The sequence below is a fragment of the Dipteris shenzhenensis genome, chromosome 4 (genome assembly GCF_047967505.1).
Source record: "Dipteris shenzhenensis isolate YYH24624 ecotype China chromosome 4, Dip_SZ_1.0, whole genome shotgun sequence".
NCBI lineage: Eukaryota > Viridiplantae > Streptophyta > Polypodiopsida > Gleicheniales > Dipteridaceae > Dipteris > Dipteris shenzhenensis.
Window position 1 is genome coordinate 21,255,159 of NC_141599.1, and position 13,593 is coordinate 21,268,751.

At 47.7% G+C, this 13,593-nt stretch overlaps 1 protein-coding gene across 2 annotated transcripts in view; it reads left to right on the forward strand.

The window, feature by feature from the left end:
• Positions 1-13,593, forward strand: part of LOC147902588 (serine carboxypeptidase 1-like) — a 224,934-nt gene that overhangs the window by 145,793 nt on the left and 65,548 nt on the right. The window lies entirely within an intron of this gene.

Here is a 13,593-nt window from a genome sequence, read left to right on the forward strand (position 1 = left end):
TTCTCGCAACACCCTTCCAGATCATCCTCGCCTGTCTACACCGCCAAAGACAATCCTGAACTGTCTCAATCGCAGAATGGCAACGAGGACATGTAGGGTTATCCCCGAACCTAGATCTCCACAGGTTTATCGCAATCTTTCCACGAATAGAAAGTCAAAAGAAGAGAGTGATTTTTCTATTCCTGGGGACTTGCAAAGTCTCCTCCAAAAGTTTTTCTACACATCTATAGAAATGTGAAAGCTGTCCCAATGGGGAGATCTAGAGGGACTCCAACCTCTACAACTAAGCTGAAATCTCTTGGCACTTCTAATCGTGTAACGAAAGAAGGGGATGCTCTTCTCTCGGTGCCCATCATCAATCCACTCCCACTCTCCAGGGTCCCACTGTAAACATCTGATAGGGATACCTCCATAAAGCCAAAGTCTCCATGAACCCAGAGCCAAAAGAAAATGGTCAGGATCTAGGTACCACTATGAATCTTTGCCCTGCTCCATAAAAGCTACAACCCAGACTGGCTGGAAGGGAATCTCCTGAAGGATATCATCAGAAGACATATGTAGCCTCCCTCCAAATTGAACATTAAAAACAAGGGCATCCTCATGTGCATCCCGCAAAGCAATAACATCAATAAGAATACCTCTCCCAGTGAAAGCACCCAACCAAGTGGAGTCCGTAAGGGGCATATCATCGATATCCATCCACTCCACCAGAATGGCAGCATCAATCTACTGAATCCTCCCTGCACTTCTTTTGAGATGACCAACTGATTAAACTCTCTGATCCTCTGGAAGCTTCCTAAAAGCTTTCCAAGATCCAAAAGTGGATGCAGGGCCTCTCTCCCATCTGGACCACTGCTTATTTTACGAAGTGCCTAGTGGTTTGCCACGCTTGTCAAGTATGCTTTCATTCCACATAATGGGCTGCCTATCAATTTCTTCACGAGAGGAGGGTGGCACCCTCCAAAGTGTACTTCTGAAGCTATCCTAAGCTTTCAAAATGGCAGCCATAAGAGGAGAGGAGGGAGGTGTGAGCGTGGTTGAAGTGCGACGATGTGACGGCGGGCGATGCGACGATGCGATAGAAATTTGGATGGTGTGGTGGGTGATGCGACAACGATGGTGATGCAAAAATTTAGATGCTGTGGTAAAGATAGAAATTTGGATGTTGTGGTGGGCGATGCCATGATGCGACAGCGGGCAAAATGAAAAAATCCTTCCAAGGCTCTTGTCCAAGCATCAATCCTCTAACCACTATCTTACAGAGCAGGGCCCTGCACTACAAGTCAGGGTCGATGATATTAAGACCCCCTTTCTCAGTGGGGAGTATGAGGGTCTCCCAAGCCACCTTGGCTATGGCATCTGTTGTCCCATCAAGTCCGCTCCACAAAAAGTTTCTGATAGGTCTCTTGAGCTGACTGATACTTTCCATCGAGCGGCACCAACATGAGCAAAGAAACAAAGCAGTGGCCAATAATACCTGGTTGACCACCACAACCCTAGATGCCAAGTCTAGTTTGGTTGAGCTGCAGAAAAGGAGTTCCCTCCTTATGCTTTCCAGCACGAGAAATTTGATGTGCAAGAGAGATGCCCACACCTACCTGGCATCCCAAATACTTGACAGAAACACCCCTCTGAAGTTCCCTTCCATCCATAGCCTTACTGTTAGCCCCTTCATGCCCTCTGCCGACCATGCACTCATCCACTTTACTTTGACTCATGTCTCCCATGACCCACCTCCCCCTCGTTATCATGACCGCCAACCCTACTATGAGGTTCATTTCGACCACCAGTTCGATGATGTATATAGCCAGAACCTCAGCCGCCTACTCCGTCCTCATCTATTAGATGCTCTACCATCCACGCGGGACTGGTGGGAACTTGTACATACTTCACTCGTTTCTGCCGCTCACATGTCGTTCCCTGCCACATGTCATTCGTCTAGTCCCCCACCGGTTGGTCTTGTTCCTTGCAACGGTTGGTATGACGAGGAGTGTAAGGAACTCCGCAGGAAACTTAACCTTGAGACCAAGGAGAAGTCTCCCCTCCTTGCCGAAACCAAGAGAGACTACAAGTGGTTGGTTAGGCGCAAGAAACGCCAATTTCTAACCCGGAATGAGGAGGAGCTGAGAAGCTTGCTTTTCAGCTGTGACTCCAAGGAATTCTGGAGAAAATTCCTCCGCTCGAAGTCTCAGAGCCCCCTCACAGATCCACGTGTCTGGTCTGCATATACTTCAGCTCTATACGATGTTCCAGATCAGCCAGATATCGATTTATCCCACTCCCCTAGGCCAGCTTCATCTAGTCTCTTCACACCGGAGAGTGTCCGTGCAGCAGTCCACCGATTGAAGAACGGGAGAGCTAAGGATCATGATGGATTGCAAGCGGAGTATGTAATCCATGGGATTGATACCTTAGCTTTTGTTCTCTCCCGTCTCTTCAATGAGTCTGTTTGTACAGGCCTACCACAGTCCTGGTTAGGCAATACCATAGTACCTATCCACAAGTCGGGGGACCCTATGGAGCCGTCGAATTACAGGACCATCATGATTGGCCACGTTATGGCCAAGATCTATGCATCAGTTTTGGAAAGCCGTATAAATGACCATGCCGAGACGACAGGACTCAGAGCCAGAGGGCAGGTTGGATTTCGCAGGGATCATTCGACGCTTGACCACATTCTCACACTCAGGGCACTAGTAGAGGAGGCGAAGTCACGAAGGCAACGGCTTTATTGTTGCTTCGTGGACTTCAGGAAGGCATTTGATACAGTTCCGCGATTCAGATTGTTTCAGAGGATTCGCGAGATGGGCTTCAGTGGAGAAACACAGTGGGCTATCATGGCTTTGTATGAGAGGGTCACTGGTCGGGTTCGGACACGTGAGGGGCTCTCAGAGGAGGTATGCAGCACGATTGGGGTGAAGCAGGGTTGCCCGCTCTCTCCTACTCTCTTTGGACTATATATTGATGAGCTAGAGATGTTCGTACAGATGACAGGCGGTGTGGGCTCTACTCTCTCAGGATCCTCCATTCCTATCCTCCTATATGCGGACGATGTGGTTCTCATTTCCTCTACTGCTCAGGGCCTCCAGGCACATATTGAGGCACTCCACAGGTTTTGCCAGGACAGGGGATTGACCGTAAACCTTGGCAAGACCAAGGTTATGGTTTTCAACACCTCTGATCGTATCTACAGCACGGATGAGTTTTGCTTCACTTATGACGGACAGCCCATTGAGCTTGTTAGAGAGTACACTTATCTGGGGGCAGTTTTCAGGGGACCGATCTTTACCATGACATATGCAGCACGAGATAGGATTAGTAAAGGGTATGCTTCGTTGGCTCATCTTGAGCGTCAGTGTTTTCAGTCCCACTTTCAGCATCCCGATACGAAATCCCTGCTATTTGACACATTAGTGAGACCAGCTGCGATGTATGCAGCTCCTTTCTGGGCAGGAGACCTTGGCGCTGCAGATTGGAGACGAGTAGAGAGGTTACAGATCATCATGTTCTCTCGGCTCATTAGGGCCAAGGCTACAGTTCCGCACGAGATCATGCTAGCAGAGTTTGGAGCTACTCCCCTTGCATTGGATGCAGCGTTTCAGTCGGTCATGTATTTGCACAGGGTTAGGGAGTTTGGAGACTCAGCAGCAGGCAGAGCTCGGTTGCCATGGTTAGCACTTGCATCTTCTATGGAGTTGGCACGATCTGGGGCCCGATACTGCTGGTACTTCAGACTCACTAGGTGGCTCACATCTCTTGGACTAGGCATGGATAGACTGCCTCCCTTCCGATACAGCATAGATGCCCCTCATCTCGAGTTAACTCGCCACGAGCTTAGTCAGGTCACGAGAGCAGACTTGCTGCAGCTTCATACGTACCGCACTTGGATTTATCCCACGCAGCTTCCGACGAAGATGGCCACATATCGTGACCACTTCCTTCGGATCTCAGAGGATGGATTTGTCATTCCACCAGGCTACACAGGTATCCACATGTCCCACTCACTGAGGATTGCCCTTGGCCAGCTTAGAGTCTCTTCGCATCAGCTCGAGATAGAGGCTGGTAGGATGCGACGCATGGAGGATGGACGGCGTCCAGGCCGAGAGACCAGGATCTGCCCTTGTTGCACCATGGGAAAGGTGGAGTCAGAGGAGCACTTCATTTGCAGATGCCCGCTATATTATGAGATCAGAGGGAGATTCCACTGTCTCTTCACGGATGGCTTTGGACCTCTCTCACGAGTGATGGATTATGAGGATCAGCATTGCCTAGCTCTTTATGTCAGGGAGGCCACTATGCTTCGACGACACTACCTCAGAGACCATCAGCACAGACCGGAGCATGATAGAGCCCAGCCCGATAGAGCTCAGACACACGCTATACCAGATGACAGGTATCAAGAGGAGCACGAGGAGGTCAGAGCTCACACAGGACACATGCCTCCACCCTGTGGATGTACATATGAGATGGTTTGTAGACGCCGCAGGATCTTGTTACATAGGGGACGTACTCGCCGCTTCATCTCCAGACGATCCAAGATGATGGCAGCTTTTCGGAGGAGACTTACTCATGGAGATCTCGCCCCACCAGCCGCTCACCTCACTTTTGCTCAGATTTGTACTCTCATAGCAGGAGGCAGAGTCGATGGACAGGATTTCCAGTATTATTTTGGTTCTCAGACTCCGTGATACATGGACTTGTATCTAAAGGCATTGACATATTGTACTCATCCCCCCATTTTGCACCCAGGGGCGGTTTCCTTGCATCTAGCTTACTTTGTATTTAGGCTCGGATTTGACATTATGTACTTTCACTTGCATTGTATTGCGTAGCACTTAGATGATATTCGACGATGCCTCTTCTTTGTGGCACGTTGATTTTGTGCTATCTTGTACGCAGAGTTCTTGATGTCCCATGGGCCCATTTTGGCCTTTAGTGGACAATAATACACTTTCTTTCTTTCTTTCTTTCTCTCTCTGTGACACCTGGACTTTTATCTTTGCATTGGCATATTGTACTCATCCCCCCCCATTTTGCACCCAGGGGCGGTTTCCTTGCATCTAGTTTACTTTGTATTTAGGCTCAGATTTGACATTATGTACTTTCACTTGCATTGTATTGCGTAGCACTTAGATGATATTCGACGATGCCTCTTCTTTGTGGCACGTTGATTTTGTGCTATCTTGTATGCAAAGTTCTTGATGTCCCATGGGCCCATTTTGGCCTTTAATGGACAATAATACACTTTCTTTCTTTCTTTCTTTCTCCACCATGTTTCTAACATGGTATCAGAGCAGGTTCACCCTGCCATAGCTGCCACGTCACCCTAGACCTAACCCTAATCCCAAACCCTAATTCTGTTCTAGTTTTTATTTTTGCAGTCGACTCAGCCCTGCCTATTTTTCGTCTCTGTCCTGCAGCCATTTGGTCTCCTTAGTGCCCACTCAGCTTCACCATAGCCTGCCTCTTCATTTCGCCTCCTTTTCCCTACTGTCTACACCCGTTTTGAGCACCTCTTGCTGCCACCTTGCTGATGTGCATAGCCACCTTGTGGCAGCAACTTCTGGCCACCTTTTCCAACTTTTGGAGGTGTTTTGAGGTGTTTCCGAGCACTTCCAGCCTTGCTAGTGCTGCGTGGAGGCCATCCTTTGCATTTCAGAGCATTTTCCAAGGGCTCTGTGCATTTCGGAGCATACCAGGCTTGCACGTGTGAAATTTCGAGCTTTTTCAGAGCATCTTCAGTCCCGTTTTTAGGGTTTCCAGGCGGCTGCAGCAGAACTGTCCATTCACGCACAGTGGTTGCAGATTCTCGAGTCATTTGGAGGCCTCCTCGACCTATTTTGGAGCAGCTTCTTGCATTTGCGAGCTGTTTTGGGGTTGTTTTTGCAGAGCAGCTTCCTTCACACTCATTTCCCTGGCTGCTCCTTGCCTCTCATTCATCCCGGGGCTGCTCTGGGCTACTGCTTTGTATTTTGGAGCACTCCCTTGACTTTCTTTTGTCTCCTTCTTGCATCTCGGGCTTGCTGTCCGCCTTCATCAAGGTCCTTGCCATCATGACTTCACTGTCCTCCAGCTCTTTGCTCGTGGAGAAATTCAAAGGGGAAGGTTTTCCCACATGGCAAACCAAGATGCAGCTGCTACTTATGCGCGAAGGTGTTTGGGATGTTGTTGAGGATGACAAGGTTGAATTGCTTGATCAACACACCTGGAAGCAGCAGAATGCTAAGGCCATTGCCCTCATTGGTCCTTGCTTGGCTGACACTCTTATTCATCATGTGGACTTCAAGTCAACAGCTAAGGAGATTTGGGATCGCCTCGAGACATTGTTTGGTAATAAAATCACCACCTCTAAAGTCTTTCTGAAGCTCAAGTTTTATGATTTGAAAATGGAAGAGTGATGAGTTGAGTGATCGTCTAGCACAGTTTCAATCTCTTGTTCAGCAACTCTCAAGTTTAAAAAGCGTGCCAAATGATGAACATAAGATGGCTGTCCTTATGAAGAATATGCATGGACCTGCAAAGTTACCCCATTTCAACATAAATAACACCTGCTGAGAAGGCATACCTTGCATCTCCACCTGTAACACAACATGAGGTGGAGTGGGTCTATTAGTATTCCAAAGAACACAAAATCGATTGGCATTTCCAGGAGAGTGTGGAGGACAAACAAACTTTCCCTAATGCTTCAGCCACATAATGCAAGGCTAGCTTGCAGTGGAAAGGCAAATCTACCACCTCCACCCACACATGGCATTTATGGCGAATAAGGCTATTGTAATCCTGCGTGGGCATTCATGAATAAGGCTATTGTAATCCTGCGTGGGCATTCATGGATACACATGCACTAACTGGTTCTGAAAAACAAAGGATATTTTTTCAATAATTGCTGCTTGTATTGATCATCTGTAGATATAACCTCATAAAATCCTCTGGCAGCCTTGTAGCAGCCCACAATGTAGCATCCTTTCAAGAGAGGTTTCAACCATTGAGCAACATCTATTGCATCAGGCATTCTCCGCCTTTTGAGCCAAACTCATAATCGGAGCATAGAGAACATGGCCAGAACCGACTCCTCAGCTCAAACATTGTTAATTTCAGAAAAGCCTTCATGTAAAGTATCAGCAAAAGACTAAAACTCAGGATTGAGACAGGGTTCAAGATGTTGAGGAGAAAGGACTTGATGATGCTTGAGATCTCCATGATGGTACTACAAAGAAGCAAGCAAGAAAAAACAGACAGTGCTCAGAGACTAGAAGCTGAAACAAAGGACAGCAAGGCTCGAAGGAGGAGCAGAAAAGACACTTGTATAGCTCAGGAAAAGATCTATGAACAATAGACAAAGGGATAGTAAAGGGGCGATTATGAAGGCAGAGTAGATAGCTAAAGGAGGGCGAAAAGTCCTAAAAACTTGAAGAGAGAGGCTAAGGGATAGGCGAATCAGAGAACACTTGAAGGCATCCAAACCGGTGATCCAGAGCAGAGAAACCCCCCCCGAAAAACACACAAGTGCTCACGACCACCACATCTACACATACAGCCTACAGAAAACTGAAGAAGGCGACAAAGGAGAGGGGAAAAGAGGGCAGAAGAACTCGAAAACAGAACAGCAAGAGCGGAGATCCTCCACGCAGAACAAAAGGGCTGGGGACGCGATTCGCCAACAGAGAAAAGATGCCGAACTACTGATGCGACTGCAGGGAATAGCACTTGAGTAGCCAGAAACCCTATGGACAGGCTGAGAACCTCTAGAGGGGGCGAGAAGACTCGCTGTAGACAACGGAGCATGTACCATTGGTCTAATCAAGCCCAATACTAGGTGAATGCATTATGACGAGATGTGTACCCATCAATATCAAGCATAAGGTGTCGCCACAAGTCACAAGCATGCAAAGAATCATCCATATGAGTCCATCTATCTTGTTCTCACTGCAGCATATGAGAATAATGAGTGGTACTGTCACTCGTAGCAGGGGAATTGTTAAAAGCCCTGCAAATGAAGGCATTCATTCTCATGTCGGAACTATATTTCGCTTGTGGAGGGCAAATGGGCATAAACTTAGGGCATCCTTGACAAGAGTTTGTAAGCAAAGACTCATAAATTTATTGAAGGATCTCATGGAACTACCCTCGATTGTAGCAAGAGGCCCCAGATCAAAGATTCGACATGGACTTACATAAGGCCCCATTGCACGATTCAAAGTAAGGCTGAAATGCCACCTCAACCCTGAAGAAGAGTCAGAGAAGAATGGAGATCCCCTCCAAACTCTTAAAAAAGTCTCTCTCCTAGCTCTAGCTGCTCTGGAGCATCCCTGCATGCTCGCCCAGATGGCCATCAGTGTGTGTATGTATAAGTCCATATACTGGCCATAGAGTGGGACGGTGAACCTGTGAACCCTCCATTGCCTCCATACATCTGGCCCTCCAAATATGCCAAGCTGCAATGCTAGCCAGAGTCTCCGAAGATGTGTCTATCGAGGCATGAGCAGCTCTGAAAGGAGTGAAAGGAACATCCTGGAGAGAGCATGTCGTCATATAATGAAGGATGAGTATGGGTCATGTCCCTCCAAAAACACTTGAGGTAGAGTAAGAGATAACCATGCCACTGGTCCCCACGTCATGAAGAAGGGTGCTTTATGAAATATGCAAAGAATCTTGGAAACACGACCCTTCCAGATTGCCCTCGCTTGTCTGCACTCCCAGAGGCAATGTTGAACAGACTCAACTACTGCATGGCATCGAGGACAAGTAGGGTCAGCCCCAAACCTGGATCTCCACAGGTTCATTGCAATCCCTCCATGCATAGAAAGCCAAAAGAAGAGAGTGATCTTTCTATTTCTGAGGGATTTCTAGAGCCTCCTCCAAAAGTTTTTATGCACCTTTGCAGAAATATGAAAAGTATCCCAATGAGGAGCTCTGGAGGGCCTCCAACCTCTACTGCTAAGTTGAAATCTCCTGGCATTTCTAACTGTATAACGAAAGAAGGGGATGCTCTTCTCTCGGTACCCTTCATGAATCCATTCCTACTCCCTTAGGTCCCACTGCAAGAACTTGATGGGAGAACCACCATATAACTAGAGTCTCCAAGACCCAAGTATCTGGAGAACGGGGTCAGGATCAAGATACCACCATGAGTCCGTGCCCCACTCCATGTAACTTGCAATCCTAACAGGCTAGAAGGCAACCTCCAAAAGAATATCATATGAAGATCTGAGAAGTCTGCCTCCCTACTGAACATCAAAGACAAGGGTCTCCTCATGTGTATCCCACAAGGCAATGACCTGTAAGGGAACACCCGTCCTCGCAAAAGCTCACAACCAAGTGGACTCTGTGATCGGCAAGTCATATGTATCTCTCCACTTTGCTGGTATGGCTGCCTCTATTTGGTGCATCTTGACTGCACTCCCTCTGAGGTAGCTAATTGATAAGAGAGTTTGATCCTCTGGAAGCTTCATGAAAGCCTTCGAGGCACCTACAGTGGAAGCCGGTCCCCTCTCCCATCTAGACCACTGCATGTAGTAATGTGACACTCCCAATGATATGCCATGCTCATCCAATATGGATTCATTCCACATAACTGGCTGATTGCTATTTCTTCGCGAGAGGAGGGTGTAACTCTCTAAAGAGTGTCTTTGAAGCTGCCCCAAGCTTTCAGAATGGAAGCCATGAGAGGGGAAGAGGGAGATCTAAGATGGGCTGAAGTAAAAATCCATCTCGAGCTGTCCATCCAATCTCCCCCGTGAGAAGGTGTACAAGACTTAATGCTGCATAGGAAAAAATCCTTCCAAGGCTCCTGTCCTGGCATCAATCCTCTCACTACAAATTTGCAGAGCAAGGCCATACATTGCAAATTCGGATCAATAATATTGAGATCTCCTTCCCCAATGGGGAGAATGAGGATCTCCCAAGCCACCCTGGCTACAACATCTGAGGTGCCATCTAATCCACTCCAAAGAAAGTTCATGACAGGTCTCATGAGGTGAGATATACAACCTCTATATCTACACCAACATGAGCAAACGAACCAGGCATAGCCACTAATACCTGGTTCACAACCACTTCTCTGGATGCAAGGTCAAGTCTGGCAGAACTCCAAAAAATGAGTTTCCTCCTGATGATCTCCAACACGGGAGCAAACTGCTGTGCTGGAGAGATGCCCATCCAACTTGGCATCCAAAGTACCTGATGGAAACATACCTATGAATCCAAGTGAATCCTATGTCAATCCCCCATCTGGAGTGTCCTCATCACTAATCCAAAAGCCACTGGATTTGTTCCAATTAATATGGGCCCCTACTGCAGTGCAAAACAAATCCAACGCTGTCCTGAAAGACTGTCCTGAAAGACATGAGTGTTTGCAGTGTGGCATCCAAAAAAACAGCCGTATCATCTGCCAACTCACTATCCAAAAGCTCATCCTCCTACCTCAACGGAAGACTCAGCCCTATAATATCAGCTTGAGCTCTAAGGTAGCAGCTCATAGCTTCGGCCACAAAAAAAAAGAGAAAGGGGGCTAAAGGGCATCCCTGACCGATCAATCTGGTAGACTAACTTCACCAATAAGAAACCTGGCTATAGGCTGATCTGTAGAGAGCTGACACCCCTCTGATCCATGCATCTGTGAATCCAAAGCGAGAGAGGGTACCCTCTAGAAAATCCGAGTCTACTCTATCATATGCTTTCTCAAAGTCCAGGAGTAGAATGGCAAGCCTATGGCCATCATGTATGGCCTATTCGGAAGCCTCCCAAAATGAGAAAATATTATCGAAGTTGCCCCTGCCATGCACAAAACCCGTCTGCGTATCATGTATAAGATCTGGAAGAAAGGGCTGTAGATGTAGGCTGATTGCTTTTGCTAGGATTTTGTACAAAGTGCCCAACAAAGTGATCAATCTCCATTGTGGCACTAATTTCTTGCAACCCCCTTTAGGGATAAGATGAATGAGGCCCTCAGTAAGTGAGTCTTGCATCGAACTTGAGTCCCAAACGCCCTGTAGGGCTGAGGTAATGCGATCCCCAATCTGATCCCAAAATAAAATAAAGAAAGAGAGTGTAAGCCCATCTGACCCAGAGAACTTGCCCTTATGAAGGGCAGAGAGAGCAATCCTGAACTCTATGTTGGTGAATGGTGCATCAAGTGAGACTATCATATCTCTAGTCACCAACATAGGTAAGTGCTGCCAAATAGCAACTCAAGCATCATCTCTGGCGTGAGTGTCAGGATCTGTTGTAAGAAGGAAGGCATAGAAATCTGTAGCTACCTACAAGACGGTATCTGGATGTGTCTGTCAAACTCCATCTAAGTCAACAAGCTGTGAAACGCTCTCCCTACTATGTCATGTCAAGAGTAGAGAAGAACTGCTTGTTGACCCTACCTTCCATTTGAGTCCAAAATGACTCCCTGGCATGAAAGGCATACTCTGCTCTCTGATCCAACAATGACTCCCTGGCATGAAAGGCATACTCTGCTCTCTGATCCAACAATGACTGTTGCTAAGCCCTTGCTGCAACAAGGCGCTCCTGAACCCAAGCATCTGTAGGCCTCTTGTGCTCTTCCCTCTGAAGAGCAACCAACTGCTGGCGGATACCTATCTCTCGTCGGAGGATCTCACCTCTCCTGAACTTAGCAACTGAGTGATAAAAGTTACTAATATCTAAGAGGAATGCTGCTATATCTGATGGGGAAAGCAGCCCATCGTGCATGTGAGATACCAAGTCTCCAACATTGCCTGTGTGAGACCCTCCTCTACATAGAATGCATCTTGAATCCTTATACTGGCAGAGTGACTCCTCACATGAGGATCTGAAACATACAGAACAACTGGAAAGTGATCTGAAGTGGACACCCCAAGTGTAATGCATACTGTCCCACCTCTATCCAGAGCCCAATCATCCACATAAAATCTGTCAATCCGTGCATGGATAGGTATCTGCAACCTCCTGTTCGACCAAGAAAACATGAGTGATTGCGGCTGAGTGTGAAAAGCATCATCATGCCAAGCATCTCTACCACTGTACTGAAAAAGGAAGGCATCCCAGGCTGCTCTCTCTAGGGAATGTAAACCACCTTCCCTACCACCTCTTTTGTCTGTGGGCATTTCAAACATGTTGAAATCACCCCCAATGATCCAAGACTCTGCAATGTATGACCAAGAAAGCAGCTCCTTCCAGAAAAGGACAAGGTCCCCTCTTGAATTGGGGGCATAAAGGTTTAAGAAACCAACCTTACACCCACCAATCAAAAGAATGACCCACTGAGCTCTGGAGGATACTATGATCCCATATCCAATCACCAAGGCTAGCATAGAAGAAGAAACATAAATACAAGTACCTCCCCTAGTGCCCAAGGTGGGTGACCAAAAAGTGTGCCCTAAAAGAAGCTTACCCGACTTGGCACAATCCCTAACATCTGATTTGTGTTCCTGAATCATGAGGACATCAATGGGGCCCCCAGTAACACCTGGATGAAGTTGGTTATGAATTAGCTACGTGCGGGGGTGGCGAGGTACAGCTCCAAGGCCCTAAACATTCCAACTGACAATCCTCATCGGCGAGAGGAAGAGGCTAGATGAAAAACTCTACTTGACCTGGGAAAAATTCCTCCTATCAAGAGGAGGGAAGTCAACTGGGGAAAGCACTCTCACACCTGCAGAGGGGGAAGCTCTATCCATGGAGCTTTGAACGAGGTGCTCTCCAAGGGTAGAGGGTACAAACTCCTCTAAATCAAACTCTGCCATGTCTGCCAGAACTGCAAAAGAAATCGTGAATGAGGCAACTGGCACCGGTGTGCGGAGGATCCTTGTGGATGAAGGAGTAGAAGCGATAATCCCCTTGCCTCTGTCAAGAGGTGAAGAAGTATGAATAAGAGAGAAAGGGTGCTGCTGATGGATCTCGACCAAAATAGTAGCATTAGCCTGAAGTAAGGCACGAGCTTCAGTAAGGGCTTGCTCCATAGGAGAAACCTGTAAGGGAGGGTCTATGGCACCATCAGTAGCCTCCTGATGTGGGACTGGCTCAATAACTCTGACTTGCATCCAACGGGGGACGATTGGAAGAGGACATGCTGAAGGTCCCATTCGCGCTATAAGCGAAGGCCTTGGACAAGAGGTTGTAGCCGACGGTCCTAGGCGAGAGATGGAAGGTCCAGCGGCTCGAGAAGTGGTAGGATGTGCGATAGAACGTGACATAGGTCTAGCCGAGGTGGTGCTATGAAGTGCTACACCCGTGGATCTTTTAGGCCTTTTCTTTTTCCTCTTCCTTGGGCAATCTTTGGCAAAGTGCCCAGGGGTCCTGCAAATTCTACATTGATCCTATCTCCTAGTAATCTCGACTCTCTGCTTGAAGAATGAGCCATCTGGACGTTGGAGCATAATGTGATCTTCCATGATGTTAGGGTCAGAGATAATGACCCTAACATGTGGTACCTCATCGGACCTGACTGCCTCCGCTGTCGAAGAAGGCATTCCAGGGAGGGGGGGATCTCGGTGACCATCTGAAAGCGGCTCCAATGGAAGATAAGAGGCAATGGTACACCTGAGGGAAGTCGGGGAATCTGAGGAATAGTGAAGACGTCCGGCCATCCTCCTTCATGGGATC